Raw genomic sequence first — 15,130 nt, 5'->3', positions numbered from 1 at the left:
TTCCAGCAGCGGGAATGGTGGGGGTGGTGGAGGCAGGGGAGGAGAGGGGGCAGGGTGGAAATCATGTCCAAAAAAGAAAGAGACGAGAATAGTTTACATATAGTGACAGGTTTTGATAGTAGGGATGGTGGTTCCCATTCCTAGCCAAAATGGCTAAAAACAAACAAAACAAAACATTTCATTATTGATATTTGAAGTCATCTCTCATTTTGTTTTCAGTTTATCATTTTTGACTGGTCACCTTAATCATAGAAAACAGTAATCTGGTTACCGCAAAATGTGGTCAGTAACTTGAGTTCAAGCATTGAATGTTAGATTTTTTTTGTTCACCCCTCCTCCATCATTCCAGCTGTCAAGTTTTTGTATACATTTTAGATCAGCTTTTTTATTCTTCATTGTGATATTTAAAAAGTTTTAAAGGGTGTTCAAATCATCAGATTATTGATAGTGGTGTAGAATTGAGAAAGTAAAATCAAACTGAACTCAAAGACATACATGAAAGGTAAATCATTGATCAAAGATTTCTACTGATGCGTTGTTGAAACATTAAAAAAAAATATAAAAAAAAGACAAGAAAAAAAAGCTCTAGTATTTTAGTAAGACAACATGCATGCCCACATATTATGCACGACCTAAACACACAAAAATCCACACCTGCACTCTCTCTCCACCCCCCCTCCCCAACCGCTTCCCTCCCCACACACTTTAGTAGGGATGGTGTGGAGGGGGGTGGGGGGGATGCAGTAACAGGAGGGGCAGGGTGGAAGTCTTGCCCAAACGTGTTGGTGGATATAATTGTGGTTGACATATGCAAAATTTTAATCTTAAGTCAGCTTTTCATTTTTGCAGTTTGTTGAAAGGTGTGAAAAGAGTGCCTGAAAGTGTTCCATTTTTTCTTTCAAAATGAAAAGGTTACAAGAATTTTAATGATCATTTATATTTCTGCCCCCCCCCCCCCCCCTTTTCAATCAATGTTTTCATTTGCTTTTATATTTAATTTTGTTGAAAAATATCAACGGCGTTATTCAATATCCTCCATGCCCCAAAAGGGATTAAAAGATGAAAAAGAAAATGTTCAGGCATTATAAAACTATTTTGAAATTTCTTTATGCCCCCCCCCCCGCTCATTCCAATTGCCGAGTGTTTTTTATGCATTTTACATTTAGATACTATGTGTTACATTTTTTCTTTTTAGACGCAGTTACACACCATGCATACTTACTTAAAACGCTGAAGCAGAAGGTGATCATTTCCCCATGGAATGCTACTGATGTGATGGAGACATTTACAATTTAGTGATGCTTGCAACCTCTGTGGGATGAATATCAAAAGCGAATGATGTCTAGACAAAACAAAGAAATATATTAGAAAATGTCAATGATGAAAGCTAACAGATGCAATGATACATGACAACTGTTACTAGAAATTTATAAAAATGATGCACTAGTTGTCAAAATATCCAATATGCAGCACTATGTACCAATAATATTTTTAGCATAACTATTGTTTTGTAAACCCAACCATCGACTTTACTTGATATATTTTTGCTTGAATAAAACACCCCTCTCCCTTTCCCAAGATCCCAGAAAGCCCTGACACTATTCATGTTTAAATACTTTGATTGTCTTAAATGTATTTGACCATTTGTATGTGGGCATGTTATTAGGGATCAAGGACGCGAACAAGGGACTTCATGAGGCCTCTGAAAAAGCTAAGTCAACCCCCCCACCCCCTTATCTCTCCATTCTGTCTGTCTTGTCTGTCTGTCCGTGTGTGTGTGTGTGTGTGTGTGTGTGTGTGTGTGTGTGTCCGTCCATCTCTGTCCCTCCCTGAGGATGGTTGCCTTGAGTGGATGTGCACACTGAGTTGAGCATGATGTTGAACCCTAACCCTCTAACCCTTACTAACAACCTAAGCCTAACCCTGACACACTGCACAGTATGGGTGCCGTGTGTGTGTGTGTGTGTGTGTGTGTGTGTGTGTGTGTGTGTGTGTGTGGATTGTGAAGAACAAATAACTGCGGTGTGAATGCCCTTAATTCCATGTTTTCAGGCAGGCCACTGAGGACAGCGCCACAACTTGGGACAACACCGGGGCTGAGCAGGACACCACCAGCAGGATCCAGGAACATGGGGCCACTACTGCCTTTGGGTGAGACTGCTGTTAAAATCGGATCTTGCACCTTGACCAGATGGTAAGGCAGATAAGACAGGTGAGGCCACTGAGGCCAACAGATGAGGCACTCCTACCAAAATCAGACTGTACTTAAACTAGAAATCATGTGGATAACAGGAAGTGTAGCATAGCTTTGACTCATAACAAGATCATGTCAACAGTCAGTATTGGAAGGACAACCACAAACTTAGGCTTTGCAAATGATCTTAAATGTCTGGCAAGCAGTGAGTAAGAACTCGTCGTACAAATGGCTGTAACTGATTTAGAAAATGAAACTTGGATAAAGCATTATCTGAATCTTTTGTAAACAAATTTTGGGGATTTTGTGTTTGGCGGATTCTAAAAAAAAAGGAATAGAATGGTGGGAGATTACAATGTAGATGAAAATGTTAAGAATCCAAAAGTATCAAAGTAGATGAATCAGTTTTCAGATTTTTTGAACCTACACATATTTATTTATCTTTGCAAAATAAAAGGAGTTGAATTATAAGTATTTATAGGGTATCATTTTTGGCTCTTTTTCCTTGAAACCGTCAGAAGCTGAAAGTGATTGTATTTAACTATTAAAATTATCAGTTATAAATGTTACTGGCAAAGAAATATATGTCCAGGGAGACAGGACGCCAACACCAGCACCGGGGTGGATGCTGGTGATGCCAGCACCCAGGACGCTGCTTCCAGTGGGTTCCAGACAGATGAAGCCACCGACGCTGACAGGTGAGATATTCCTATCAAAGTAAGACAGTACTTAGACTGAAAATCTTCCGGATTTCTGGAAGTGTAAAATATGAGACTGATTCTCTTGAAGATCATGTCAGCAGTCAGCATTAGAAGAACCACCGCAAAGACAGGCAGATGACCTTAAATGTCTGGCAAGCAGTGAGCAAGAACTCATTGTGCAAGTGTCTTACTAATTTAGAAAATGAAACTTGGATAAAGCATTATCTGAATCTTTTGTAAACAAATATTTTGAGGATTTTGTGTTGGCTTTTGTGAATTGTATAAATGGAATTGAATGGTGGGAGATTACAATATAGATGAAAATGTTAAGAATTTTTATGCAAGATTTTTTCCACCAATGGATATTTATCTTGGCAAAATAAAAGGCATTAAATTGTTAAGTAATATTGATAGTTATTAGTTTTGGCAGGATTTTCCTTGACACTGTCAAAAACAAAATTAAGTGGGTTTAACTATTGAAATATGTCATATATGTTGCTGATGAAAAAATATGTCCAGAGTGACAGAGGTCGTGGACACGAGCACCGCCGCTGCCAGATAGAACCTCTGACGCCAACAGGTGAGGCATTACTATCTGAATGAGACTGTACTTTAAACAGAAATGATGTGAATTCAGGAAGTGTAACATAGCTTTGACTCACTTGAAGATTATATCAGTCAGCATGGGAAGAACTAGCACAAACGTAGGCTCTGCAGATGACATTAAATTTCTGGAAGGTAGCCAACAGGAACTCGTGATACAAGTGTCTGTACTTCATTTAAAAATGAAACAACATGCATACTTCATTCTTAAAACGCTGAATCAGAAGGAAATGTCCTGATTCTGCCATGGCACTTCCTGATTTTGAACAGCAAGAAATCAGTCGCAAATACAGAAATGGGTGCTAAGGACAGTGATACGGACCTGTGAACTCCTTACTGAGCTATGTTAGTGACCAGTTCGCCATGGAATGCAACTGGTGTGATGGAGACATCTGCAATTTAGTGATGCTTGCAACCTCTGTGGGATGAAAATCAAAAGTGAATGATGTCTCTAGAGAAAACAAATATATTAGGAAATGTTAATGAATGCTAGCAAATGCAATGATACATGCCAACTGTTACTAGAAGACATTTATAAAAATGATGCACTAGTTGTCAAAATGATCCAATATGCATCACTATATACCAGTAATGTTTTAGTATAACTATTGTTTTATAAGCTCAACCATTGGCTTTATTTGATATATTTTTGCGTGAAAAAAGCCCCTCTCCCTTTCCCAAGATCCCAGAAAGCTCTGACACCATTCATGTTTAAATACTTTGACAGTCTTAAATGTATTTGACCATTTGTATGTGGGCATGTTATCAGGGATCTGACATGAACAAGGGACTTCATGAGGCCTCTGAAAAAGCTAAGTCAACCCTTCCCCCCTTATCTATCCATTCTCTCTGTCTGTGTCTTGTCTGTCCATGTGCGTGTGTGTGTGTGTGTGTGTGTGTGTGTGTGTGTGTGTCCGTCCATTTGTCTGTCTCTCCCTGGATGGTTGCCCTGAGTGGATGTGTGCACTGAGTTCAGCATGGTGTTGAGCTTAACCCTAACCCTCTAGCCCTCACTAACAGCCTAACCCTTCCTAACCCTCACTAACAACCTAACCCTCACACACTGCACAGTATGGATGCAGTGTGTGTGTGTGTGTGTGTGTGTGTGGATTGTGAAGAACAAATAAGTGTGGCGCGAATGCCCGGAGTTTCCTAGTTTTCAGGCAGCCCACTGAGGACAGCGCCACGACTTGAGAAACACCGGGGCTGAGCAGGACACCGCCTGCGGGATCCAGGAACATGGGGCCACCACTACTTTAGGGTGAGGGACTGCTGTCAAAATCAGGTCTTGTGCCTTGACTAGATGTAAAGACAGACAAGACAGTAAGGCACTCCTATCAAAATCAGACTGTACTTAACCCCTTCACTGCCACAGTAAATAACCCTTTACACATACTTAACCGTAACCCAACTAGTGCAGACTCCGGCAGGGGTCTGACATTCCTGCCAGATAGAAAATTTCCTTTTTGGATTGCTGTGTGCCAGGCCTAATTTTAGCTTTTGTTTGGGTAGGTTCACCAAAGTTTTCACTGCTCATTCATTTATAGGGGTATCTCAAAGATTTTTGGCATTTTTTCCCCTCATACCCTTGGCAATGAAGTGACAGCATTATGTTGTGATGTTTCCAATTTTTGTGTTATCCTTGGTAATGTATATTAACAACAACAACACACTTTCGGAACATACACTCACACACTCCTGACCATAAAACAACAAACGTACTGGAAAAATGGATTTTCTTGTACATTTACTGAGAATGAAAATACATCACTCGGTGTAAGTGCCAGTACACAAACTTGGCATGGTAACCCATGAAACAACCCTACTGGTATTACTGCGTGCAGGGCAAAATACTGCTTTCCTGGGTATGTTCATTGAACAGTTCACTGCTCATTCAGTTATTGAGATATCTCAAAGATATTTGGCATGTTTTTTTCTCACATCCTTGGCTTTGATGTGACAGTACAATTATTTGATATTGCTAGAGTAAATATGGATACACATGATATTTAAAAAAAACCCACTCACTTTCAGATCATAAACACATTACACAACATAAAATCATACAAGTACAGGAAATACTGGCTTTCTTTGTACATTTACAAACTCGGAATGAAAATATATAAGTTGCAGGTAGTGCCAGTGCACAAACATGGTATGGTAGCCCATGAAACAACCCTACTGGTATTTGTACGCACGGAAGGACTTGGCCAAGGCAAAATATATTCACTGAATAGAAATCATATTAGGCTTTGTCTTTGCAGATGACAGTGTATGTGTGTAGCAGGCAGTGAGCAGGAACTCGTTATATAGATGCCTGTAACTTTAAAAAAAATGAAACTGGGATAAAACAATCTAAATCTTTTGTAAACAAATATTCAGGAATTTGTGACACCTTGGATTGTAAAAAGTGGAATAGAATGGTGGGAGACAACAATGCAGATGAAATTAACAATTTAGATCCAAAAAAACACCAAAGCAGATCAATTTTTTTTTTAGAGTTTTTCAAATTGTGAATAATTGTTTATCTTGGCAAAGTAAAAGGAGTTGGACTGTTAAAAATTTATAGGTATCATTTTTGGCTTTTTTTTTTAAACTGTCAAAAGCGAAATTGTGTTACTATTAAAATAAGTATCTATGATAAGTGTCAATGACAAAAAAATATATGTCCAGGGGGACAGAGGGTGCCAACGCCAGCACTGGGGAGGACGCTACCGCTGCCAGTGGGTTCCAGACAGATGGAGCCACCGACGCTGACAGGTGAGATATTCCTGTCAAAATCAGACTGTACTTAAAACTAGAAATCACGTGGATTTCTGGAAGTGTAACATGTCAGCAGTCAGCATTGGAAGAACCACCACCACAAACACTGGCTTTGCAGATGACCTTAAATGTCTGGCAGGCAGTGAGCAAGAACTCATCATACAAGTATGTGTAACTAATTTAGAAAATGAAATTTGGATAAAGCATGACCTGAATATTTTGTGAACAATTTTTTAAAGGATTTTTTGACAACTTTGGTGGATTCTATAAAATGGAATAGAATGGTGGGAGATAACAATGTTGATGAAAATGTTAGGATTTAAATCCAAACGAATCAAAGCAGATTAATCAGTTTTCAGATTTTTTCAAACTACACATATTCATTTTGGTAAAATAAAAGGAGTTGAATTGTTAAATAATTATAGGTGTCATTTTTGGCTCTTTTTTCCTTAAAACTGTCAAAAACTGAAAGTAAGTGCGTTTAAGTATTAAGGTTATCACTCATAAATGTTACTGACGAAAAAATATATGTCTAGGGGGACAGAGGATGCCTACATCAGCATCAGGGAAGACGCTGCTGATGCCAGTGCCCAGGACGCCGCTTCCAGTGGGTTCCTGACAGATGGGGCCACCGACACCAACAGGTGAGGTATTCCTATCAAAATCAGACTGTACTCGACTAAAACTCGAGTGGATTTCAGTAAGTGTAACCTAGCTTTGACTGATTCACTTGAAGATCATGTCAGCAGTGGGCATTAGAAGAACCACCGCCGCAAAGACAGGCTTTGCAGATGACCTTAAATGTTTGGCAAGCAGTGAGCAAGAACAAGTGTCTGTAACTAATTTAGAAAATGAAACTTCGATCAAGCATTATGTGAATCTTTTGTCAACAAATTTTGAGGATTTTGTGTTATCTTTGGTGGATTCTAAAAAATGGAATAGAATGGTGGGAGATAATAATGGAGATGAAAATGTTAAGAATTTGAATCCAAAAGTATCAAAGCAGATCAGTCGGTTTTCAGATTTTTTTCAAACTACGCATGTTCATTAATTTTTGTAAAATAAAAGTTGAATTGATAGATATTCATAGAATATTCCTGAAACTGTCAAAAACTGAAAGTAAGTAAATTAATTATCAGTCATAAATGTTACTGATGAAAAAATGTGTCCAGACAGAGGACGCCGATGCCAGCACCGGGGAGGATGCTGCCGATGCCAGCACCCAGGACGCCACTGCCAGTCAGTTCGACAAAGATGGAGCCACCGACGGCGACATGTGAGATATTCCTGTCAAAGTCAGACTGTACTTAAACTAGAAATCATGTGGGTTTCAGGAAGTGTATCATAGCTTTGATTGACTCAGTTGAAGATCATGTCAGCAGTCAGCATTGGAAGAACCACCACAAAGACAGGCTTTGCAGATGACCTAAAATGTCTGGCACGCAGTGAGCAAGAACACATTTAAATATTTGTAACTTACTTAAAAAATGAAACTTGGTTAAAACATCACCTGAATCTTTTGTAAACAGATTTCTAGGATTTTGTGTTATCTTTTGTGGATTCTAACAATGGAAGAGAATGGTGGGAGATTACAATGTAGATGAAAATGTTAGGAATTTAAATCCCAAAGAATCAAAGCAGATTAATCAGTTTTCAGATTTTTTCAAAATACGCATATTTATTTTTTGTAAAATAAAAGAAGTTGAAATGTTAAGTAATTATAGGTGTCATATTTGGCTCTTTTCTCCTTAAAACTGTCAAAAACTGAAAGTAAGAGCGTTTAACTATTGAAATTTATCAGTCATAAATGTTATTGACGAAAAAATGTATGTCTAGGGGGACAGAGGACGCCTACACCAGCATCGGGGAGGACGCTGCCGATGCCAGCACCCAGGACGCCACAGCCAGTGCGTTCCAGACAGATGGGGCCACCGACACTGACAGGTGAGATATTCCTATCAAAATTGGACTGTACTTTGACTAAAAATCATGTGGATTTCAGTAAGTGTAACATAGCTTTGACTAACTTGAGTGAGTCATGAGCAGTCAGCATTGGAAGAACCACCACCACAAACACTGGCTTTGCAGATGACCTTAAATGTCTGGCAGGCAGTGAGCAAGAACTCATCATACAAGTGTGTAACTAATTTAGAAAATGAAATTTGGATAAAGCATGACCTGAATCTTTTGTAAACAAAATTTGAGGATTTTGACCCAACTTAGGCAGATTCTATATCTGGAATAGAATGGTGGGAGATTACAGAAAGTTGAAAATGTTAGAATTTTTATGTAGGATTTTTTCAACCAATGGATATTTATCTTGGCAAAATAAAAGGAATTAAATTGTGAAGTAATATTGATAGGTATAATTTTTGGCAGGTTTTTCCTTGAAACTGTCAAAAACGAAATTAAGTGGGTTTAACTATTGAAATGAAGTATGTGTCATAAATGTTACTGATGAAAAAATATATGTCCAGAGGTCGTCGACACGACACCGCCACTGCCAGTGGGTTCGAGACAGATGGAGCCTCCGACGCCGACAGGTGAGGCATTACTATCTAAATGAAACTATACTTTAAACCAGAAATGATGTGGATTTCAGTAAGTGTAACATAGCTTTGACTCACTTGAAAATTATATCAGTCAGCATGGGAAGAACTAGCACAAACGTAGGCTCTGCAGATGACATTAAATTTCTGGCAGGTAGCCAACAGGAACTCGTGATACAAGTATCTGTAATCCATTAAAAAAATGAAACAACATGCATACTTACATTCTTAAAACGCTGAATCAGAAGGAAATGTCCTGATTCTGCCATGGCACTTCCTGATGATGAACAGCAAGAAATCAGTCGCAAATACAGAAATGGGTGCTAAGGACAGTGATACGGACCTGTGAACTCCTTACTGAGCTATGTTAGTGACCAGTTCGCCATGGAATGCAACTGGTGTGATGGAGACATCTGCAATTTAGTGATGCTTGCAACCTCTGTGGGATGAAAATCAAAAGTGAATGATGTCTCTAGAGAAAACAAATATATTAGGAAATGTTAATGAATGCTAGCAAATGCAATGATACATGCCAACTGTTACTAGAAGACATTTATAAAAATGATGCACTAGTTGTCAAAATGATCCAATATGCATCACTATATACCAGTAATGTTTTAGCATAACTATTGTTTTATAAGCTCAACCATTGGCTTTATTTGATATATTTTTGCGTGAAAAAAGCCCCTCTCCCTTTCCCAAGATCCCAGAAAGCCCTGACACCATTCATGTTTAAATACTTTGACAGTCTTAAATGTATTTGACCATTTGTATGTGGGCATGTTATCAGGGATCTGTGACATGAACAAGGGACTTCATGAGGCCTCTGAAAAAGCTAAGTCAACCCTTCCCCCCTTATCTATCCATTCTCTCTGTCTGTGTCTTGTCTGTCCATGTGCGTGTGTGCGTGTGTGCGTGTGTGTGTGTGTGTGTGTGTGTGTCCGTCCATTTGTCTGTCTCTCCCTGGATGGTTGCCCTGAGTGGATGTGTGCACTGAGTTCAGCATGGTGTTGAGCTTAACCCTAACCCTCTAACCCTCACTAACAACCTAACCCTTCCTAACCCTCACTAACAACCTAACCCTAACACACTGCACAGTGTGGATGCTGTGTGTGTGTGTGTGTGTGTGTGTGGATTGTGAGTTTCAGTTTCAGTAGCTCAAGGAGGCGTCACCGCGTTCGGACAAAACCATATACGCTACACATCTGCCAAGCAGATGCCTGACCAGCAGTGTAACCCAACGCGCTTAGTCAGGCCTTGAGAAAAAAACAAAAACAAACAAAAACGGGGGAATAAATAATAGATAAGCTTACATAAATAAATAAATAATAATTATAATATAGAAAAAGGTAGTAGTAATAATAATAGTAATACTAATAAATGATAATAAAAAATAAATAAATAAATAAATAAATAAGACAACAATGGTGATAAATAAGCGAATAAATGTAAAACATGAAGACACACATTCACACATACACCCACACATGCATAACAGAAATGCACCAAACGTGCAGTTTCACAGATATGAAAGCACAGTCAAATACATATAAACGTACATGAGCTCCAACACACACACACACACACACACACACACACACACACACACACACTACCTTGCACCTCCTCTACCCCCTTCCTCCACACACTCATTTCTAGTCTACGTATCTCAGCTTCCACGGCGCGCGCGCGCGCGCGCACACACACACACACACACACACACACACAGAGATGAACACTTACTTGTACACGGATTCCTGTCCAGGAATGGACGAGGTCCATTATAAACTCCTAAAGCACCTTCCCCAAACCTGTCTGGACACCCTGCTTAAAGTTTATAACCACATCTGGGTCACAGGCTTCTTTCCACCCTCCTGGCGGAAAGCCCTCATAATCCCGCTGCCGAAACCGGGAAAAGACCCCTCGAACCCCTCCAACTACCGCCCAATTGCACTGAACAGCTGCATCTGCAAACTGATGGAGAAGATGGTCAACGGTAGACTGATGTGGAAACTAGAGACCGACGGCCTTCTGGCGAAAGAACAGTGCGGTTTCCGCAAGCATCGCTCTACCGTTGACCATCTGGTTCGTCTGGAAACCACTGTAAGAAATGCTTTTGTGAACAAACATGTGGTGGCCATATTTTTTGACTTGGAGAAAGCTTACGATACCACGTGGAAGTTAGGTATTCTCTCGGACTTGCACAAGCTCGGCTTCCGAGGACACCTGCCTCAGTTCATCCACAATTTTTTACAAGACAGACAATTCCAGGTGAGATTCGGCACCACCCTGTCCGACATTCACGAGCAGGAGCTGGGTGTCCCGCAAGGGAGCATCCTGTCGCCGGCTCTTTTCAGCATAAAAATTAATGACATCGTTCAATCCGTTCAGAAAGGATCGGACAGCTCGCTGTTCGTGGATGATTTTGCCTTATATGCAACCGGCAGCACGTACGCCAGCATCCAGCGACGGCTTCAGCTCTGCGTCAACAAAATCCAGTGTTGGGCAGAGGAGAATGGCTTCACATTTTCATCCTCCAAAACTGAATGCATCCATTTTCATAATTTTCGCCAGTTCTATCCGGACCCTGAAATCCGTCTGGGAACATCCACCATCCCGGCGGTCAAGGAAGCCAGATTTTTAGGGGTCGTCTTTGATCAGAAGCTGAACTTCCTCAGCCATATTAAACAGCTGAAAATATCTTGCCTAAAAGCCCTGAACATCATCCGAGTTGTGGCACACACGAACTGGGGTGCTGATAAGAGAACTCTTGCACCTCTACAGAGCCCTGGTCCGGTCCAAACTGGATTATGGAAGTGTTGTATACGGCTCGGCCAGACCGTCCTACCTGAAACTGTTGGACCCTGTACACCATCAAGGGCTCCGTCTCAGCTTAGGTGCTTTCCGCACCACCCCTGTGCACAGCCTGTACGCAGAGGCGGGGGAACCGCCTCTTTCCAACCGCAGACTGAAGCTGACCCTGAACTATTATTTGAAATTGTTCTCTGAACCTACAAACCCTGCTTATGACGCTGTATTCAACAACCCTTTCGATAAGAAATTTACAGACAACCCAAACTGCATACCTCCTCTCGGACTCCGCATTCAGCCGCACTTAGAAAAGGCCGATCTGGATGTCGGTGGCATCTCGGATTTCTCTAAGTTCCCTGACAGCCCTCCGTGGACCTTTACAACACCTGAGGTCCGATTCGATCTGGCCTCGTACCGTAAGGACACCACCAGTTCTCTGGCCTACAGAACCTACTTTTCGGAACTGTGCCACAAATTCCCCACTTTTCAAAGCATCTTCACTGACGGTTCCAAGTCAGAGGACGGAGTCGCCGCATCTGCGTTCTGTCCCGCCTTTCCTGACCGGCCCTCAACGGAACACATCCTGTCTGACAGCTCGGTGTACACTGCGGAACTGACCACACTGGTTCTGGGGTTAAAAATGGTTCTCTCTTCGAAACAGAAGAGATTCATGATCTTTTCCGACTCCCTGTCAGCCCTGGAGGCGATCGCCTGCAGGAATATCACTCATCCCAAACTGCTGGAATTTTATGAAACTTTTACTCTCGCAACGAAGAAAGGATACGAGGTTGTGTTGGCCTGGGTTCCCGGACATGTTGGCATTCGTGGTAACGAAAGGGCGGACCTGTTGGCCAGGAACGCTGTAAAGAAAGAATTGTCCAGATCCTTGGTACCCTATACAGACATGAAGCGGAAGGTCAACACTTACGTTAAGGATCTTTGGCAAGAGGAGTGGAACACCCAGACGGACAACAAGCTCTTCCAGATCCGTCCGGACCTAAAAGAGACCCTCCCTTCGGGGGTGAAGAACAGAAAGGAGGAGTCTGTGCTGTGCAGACTGCGTACGGGGCACACTTTTTTTTTTTTTTTTACTCATTCTTACTTGTTGAAGGGGGAGGAGGCCCCTCGATGCATTCCCTGTGACGAGCCTCTCACCGTGAAACACGTGCTCCTTGACTGTTGGGATCTGCATGACGTTAGACGCAGACATTACACGGCGGTTTCTTTGAAGACTTTGTTTCGTGATGTCCCTCCGTGGGCGCTGATGGACTTCTTAAAAGAAGTGAACCTTTTTAACCAGATTTGAAGGTTTTAAACTATGGCAGTTTTTTTTTTTTAACTTTGGAGTGGAAAGTTTGAAGTGGTGACTCGTTTTAATTGGTTTTTTTTTTTTTTATCCTTGTAGTAGTTATTGACGCGGCGATAGCCTTGAGATGGCCTTGGTGGTCGGCGAGGCTCTAAGCACCATAATTTCATTTCATTTACTTGTACAAGCACACACACATACGCCCATATCTCCCACCCCCAACCCCACACACATGTATATATATATATACGTTCCAATATCCTGTTGCTCCCACAGTGTAGGCATGCATACACTCACATACCTCATCCTCTACCCCACCTCTCCCCGCACTCCCACCTCCCCCCCGACACACACACACACACACACACACACACACACAGATCTCTCCTGACACTTGTGTACACTTACACTCTCGCGCATTCACAAACGCACTCAAAAGCACAGACCCACACATACACACAAACACACACATACACACACGCACAGAGGCTGCCACTGACTGGCCGCAAGAGGGATGGGAAAAGATCTCTGATGCCAAGAACGTGGCGTCTAGTGTGTTGCTCAGTCTATTGTATTTGGAAAGGCCCACAGAGACTCTGTTCCGTTTTGAAGAAATTTGCGCAATGTTGGTTTGGAAATGATGCCGATATTTGTTTGATTTGCAAAGCATCGTGCTCTACATTTCATGTTAGACTTGCGGCCGCTCCCTCTCTCTGCTTTTATTTCTTTGAGGCGATCGATGGTGTGATGGCCTTGTACCTGTTCTTTTTGATATTCTTTGACTTTTCTGAGGATTTCCGATTTTCCTAGATGTAGGCCGCTCGTTGGTGTTGCGTTACCAGCAAGTCTGTCAGCTCGCTCATTTCCCTTAACACCTGCATGTCCCGGGCAGTATGACCATGTGAGTTTTTTAATCTGAAAGTTGCGCATTGCCTTATGCCACTCTGGGCTTCCCATTCCGTTTTCAATTTTCTGTATGAGGTTCATTGAGTCGGTTAGAATCATGGCATGTTGGTTTCCGGGCGTATGGATGGACGATAGCCACTGGAGGGCATGTGTCACAGCTTCAACTTCCATCGTTAGGCTGGAGGTTGTGACTTTGTAGGCAGCATTCTCTTCCCAAATTGTTTTTCCATTTTGTTTCGCAATTAATCCCCAACCAGACTGGTCTTCGGTGACTGAGCCATCTGTGCATATGATGTCCTCTTCTTTACTGTTTTCTTCTATGAGTAGCTTCACTTCCGCATCAGTTTTGCCCCCTGGCCATTCTCGACAATGTCTTCCTAAAGTGGGTGAAATGACTGTGTTGAATAGATGGTTGAGGTTTTCGGGGTTTTTCTCCCATTCTTTTGTTTCTTTCAGGTCTTGTAGTCGGCATACTAGCTGGATTGTGTCTTCTGCTTGCCCCATCCATGATCTTCCTCGTCCTAGACGGCTGCATTTTGGTTCTTTGACTGCGTCATGCAGTGGGTTTTGAGGGTTTTCTAATGCTTTGAAGTAGGTCTTGACCTGTTCTAACTTGTTTCTGGCCTGCACTGAAGGGAGGTCAAGCAGGTATCGCATGGTTTCTGTGGGCGTGTCTTTTGTTGTTCCAAGGATCAGCCTCATAGCTTCATTTTGTACTCTTTCTAATTTTAGGTTGCTTTGGGACGGTGTTGTTAGCCCAAGTCCGTAGTCGATCACACTGAGGACGAGTGATTGGTATAGCAGGAAGAGGTGGCGTTGTTCAATTCCTTTGGTTGCCATTGCTTTTAAGACTGAAAGGCCCTTTTTGCATTTGAGAACAGTATTTTCCGTATGTTTTCTGAAGGTCAGCATCCTGTCGAAGTGTATTCCTAGGTAGCGTAGGCATTCAGTTTTCTCAATTTGAATCCCATCGAATGACACAGAAGGTGGTGATTTGCTCGCGGTTTTGTTGTTGAGGGTGCACAGCAACGTTTGGGCTTTCGCTGGATTGATGGAAGATCCTGTGTCTTTGCACCATTGAGCAATATTGTTTAGTTGTTTCTGGACGGCTTTAGTTCTTTCCTGAGCATCTTTCGAAGTTTTGAAGACCAGGCCATCATCCGCAAGGGTAAGCACCCGAGCAATTCCATTGTTGTTTAAGTCTGCAAGGCCCTTCGTGTAGACATTGTAGAGGACAGGAGAGAGCGGAGACCCTTGTGGCAGTCCCATGGATAGTTTAGAAGGTGCAGACATCCAA

At 41.8% G+C, this 15,130-nt stretch overlaps 1 long non-coding RNA gene across 1 annotated transcript; it reads left to right on the top strand.

The window, feature by feature from the left end:
• The first annotated feature begins 277 nt into the window (after positions 1–277).
• On the top strand, positions 278–3,457 carry LOC143283567 (uncharacterized). The gene is made up of 5 exons (XR_013055412.1): positions 278–282; positions 850–860; positions 2,053–2,151; positions 2,787–2,892; positions 3,415–3,457. It is a non-coding gene; the product is annotated as an uncharacterized LOC143283567 (long non-coding RNA).
• The last annotated feature ends 11,673 nt before the right edge of the window (positions 3,458–15,130 follow it).

The sequence above is a fragment of the Babylonia areolata genome, chromosome 6 (assembly GCF_041734735.1).
Source record: "Babylonia areolata isolate BAREFJ2019XMU chromosome 6, ASM4173473v1, whole genome shotgun sequence".
NCBI classification, from domain to species: Eukaryota; Metazoa; Mollusca; class Gastropoda; order Neogastropoda; family Buccinidae; genus Babylonia; species Babylonia areolata.
The sequence above is the reverse complement of the archived record's forward strand: the minus strand, read 5'-3'. Positions and strand labels throughout refer to the sequence as shown.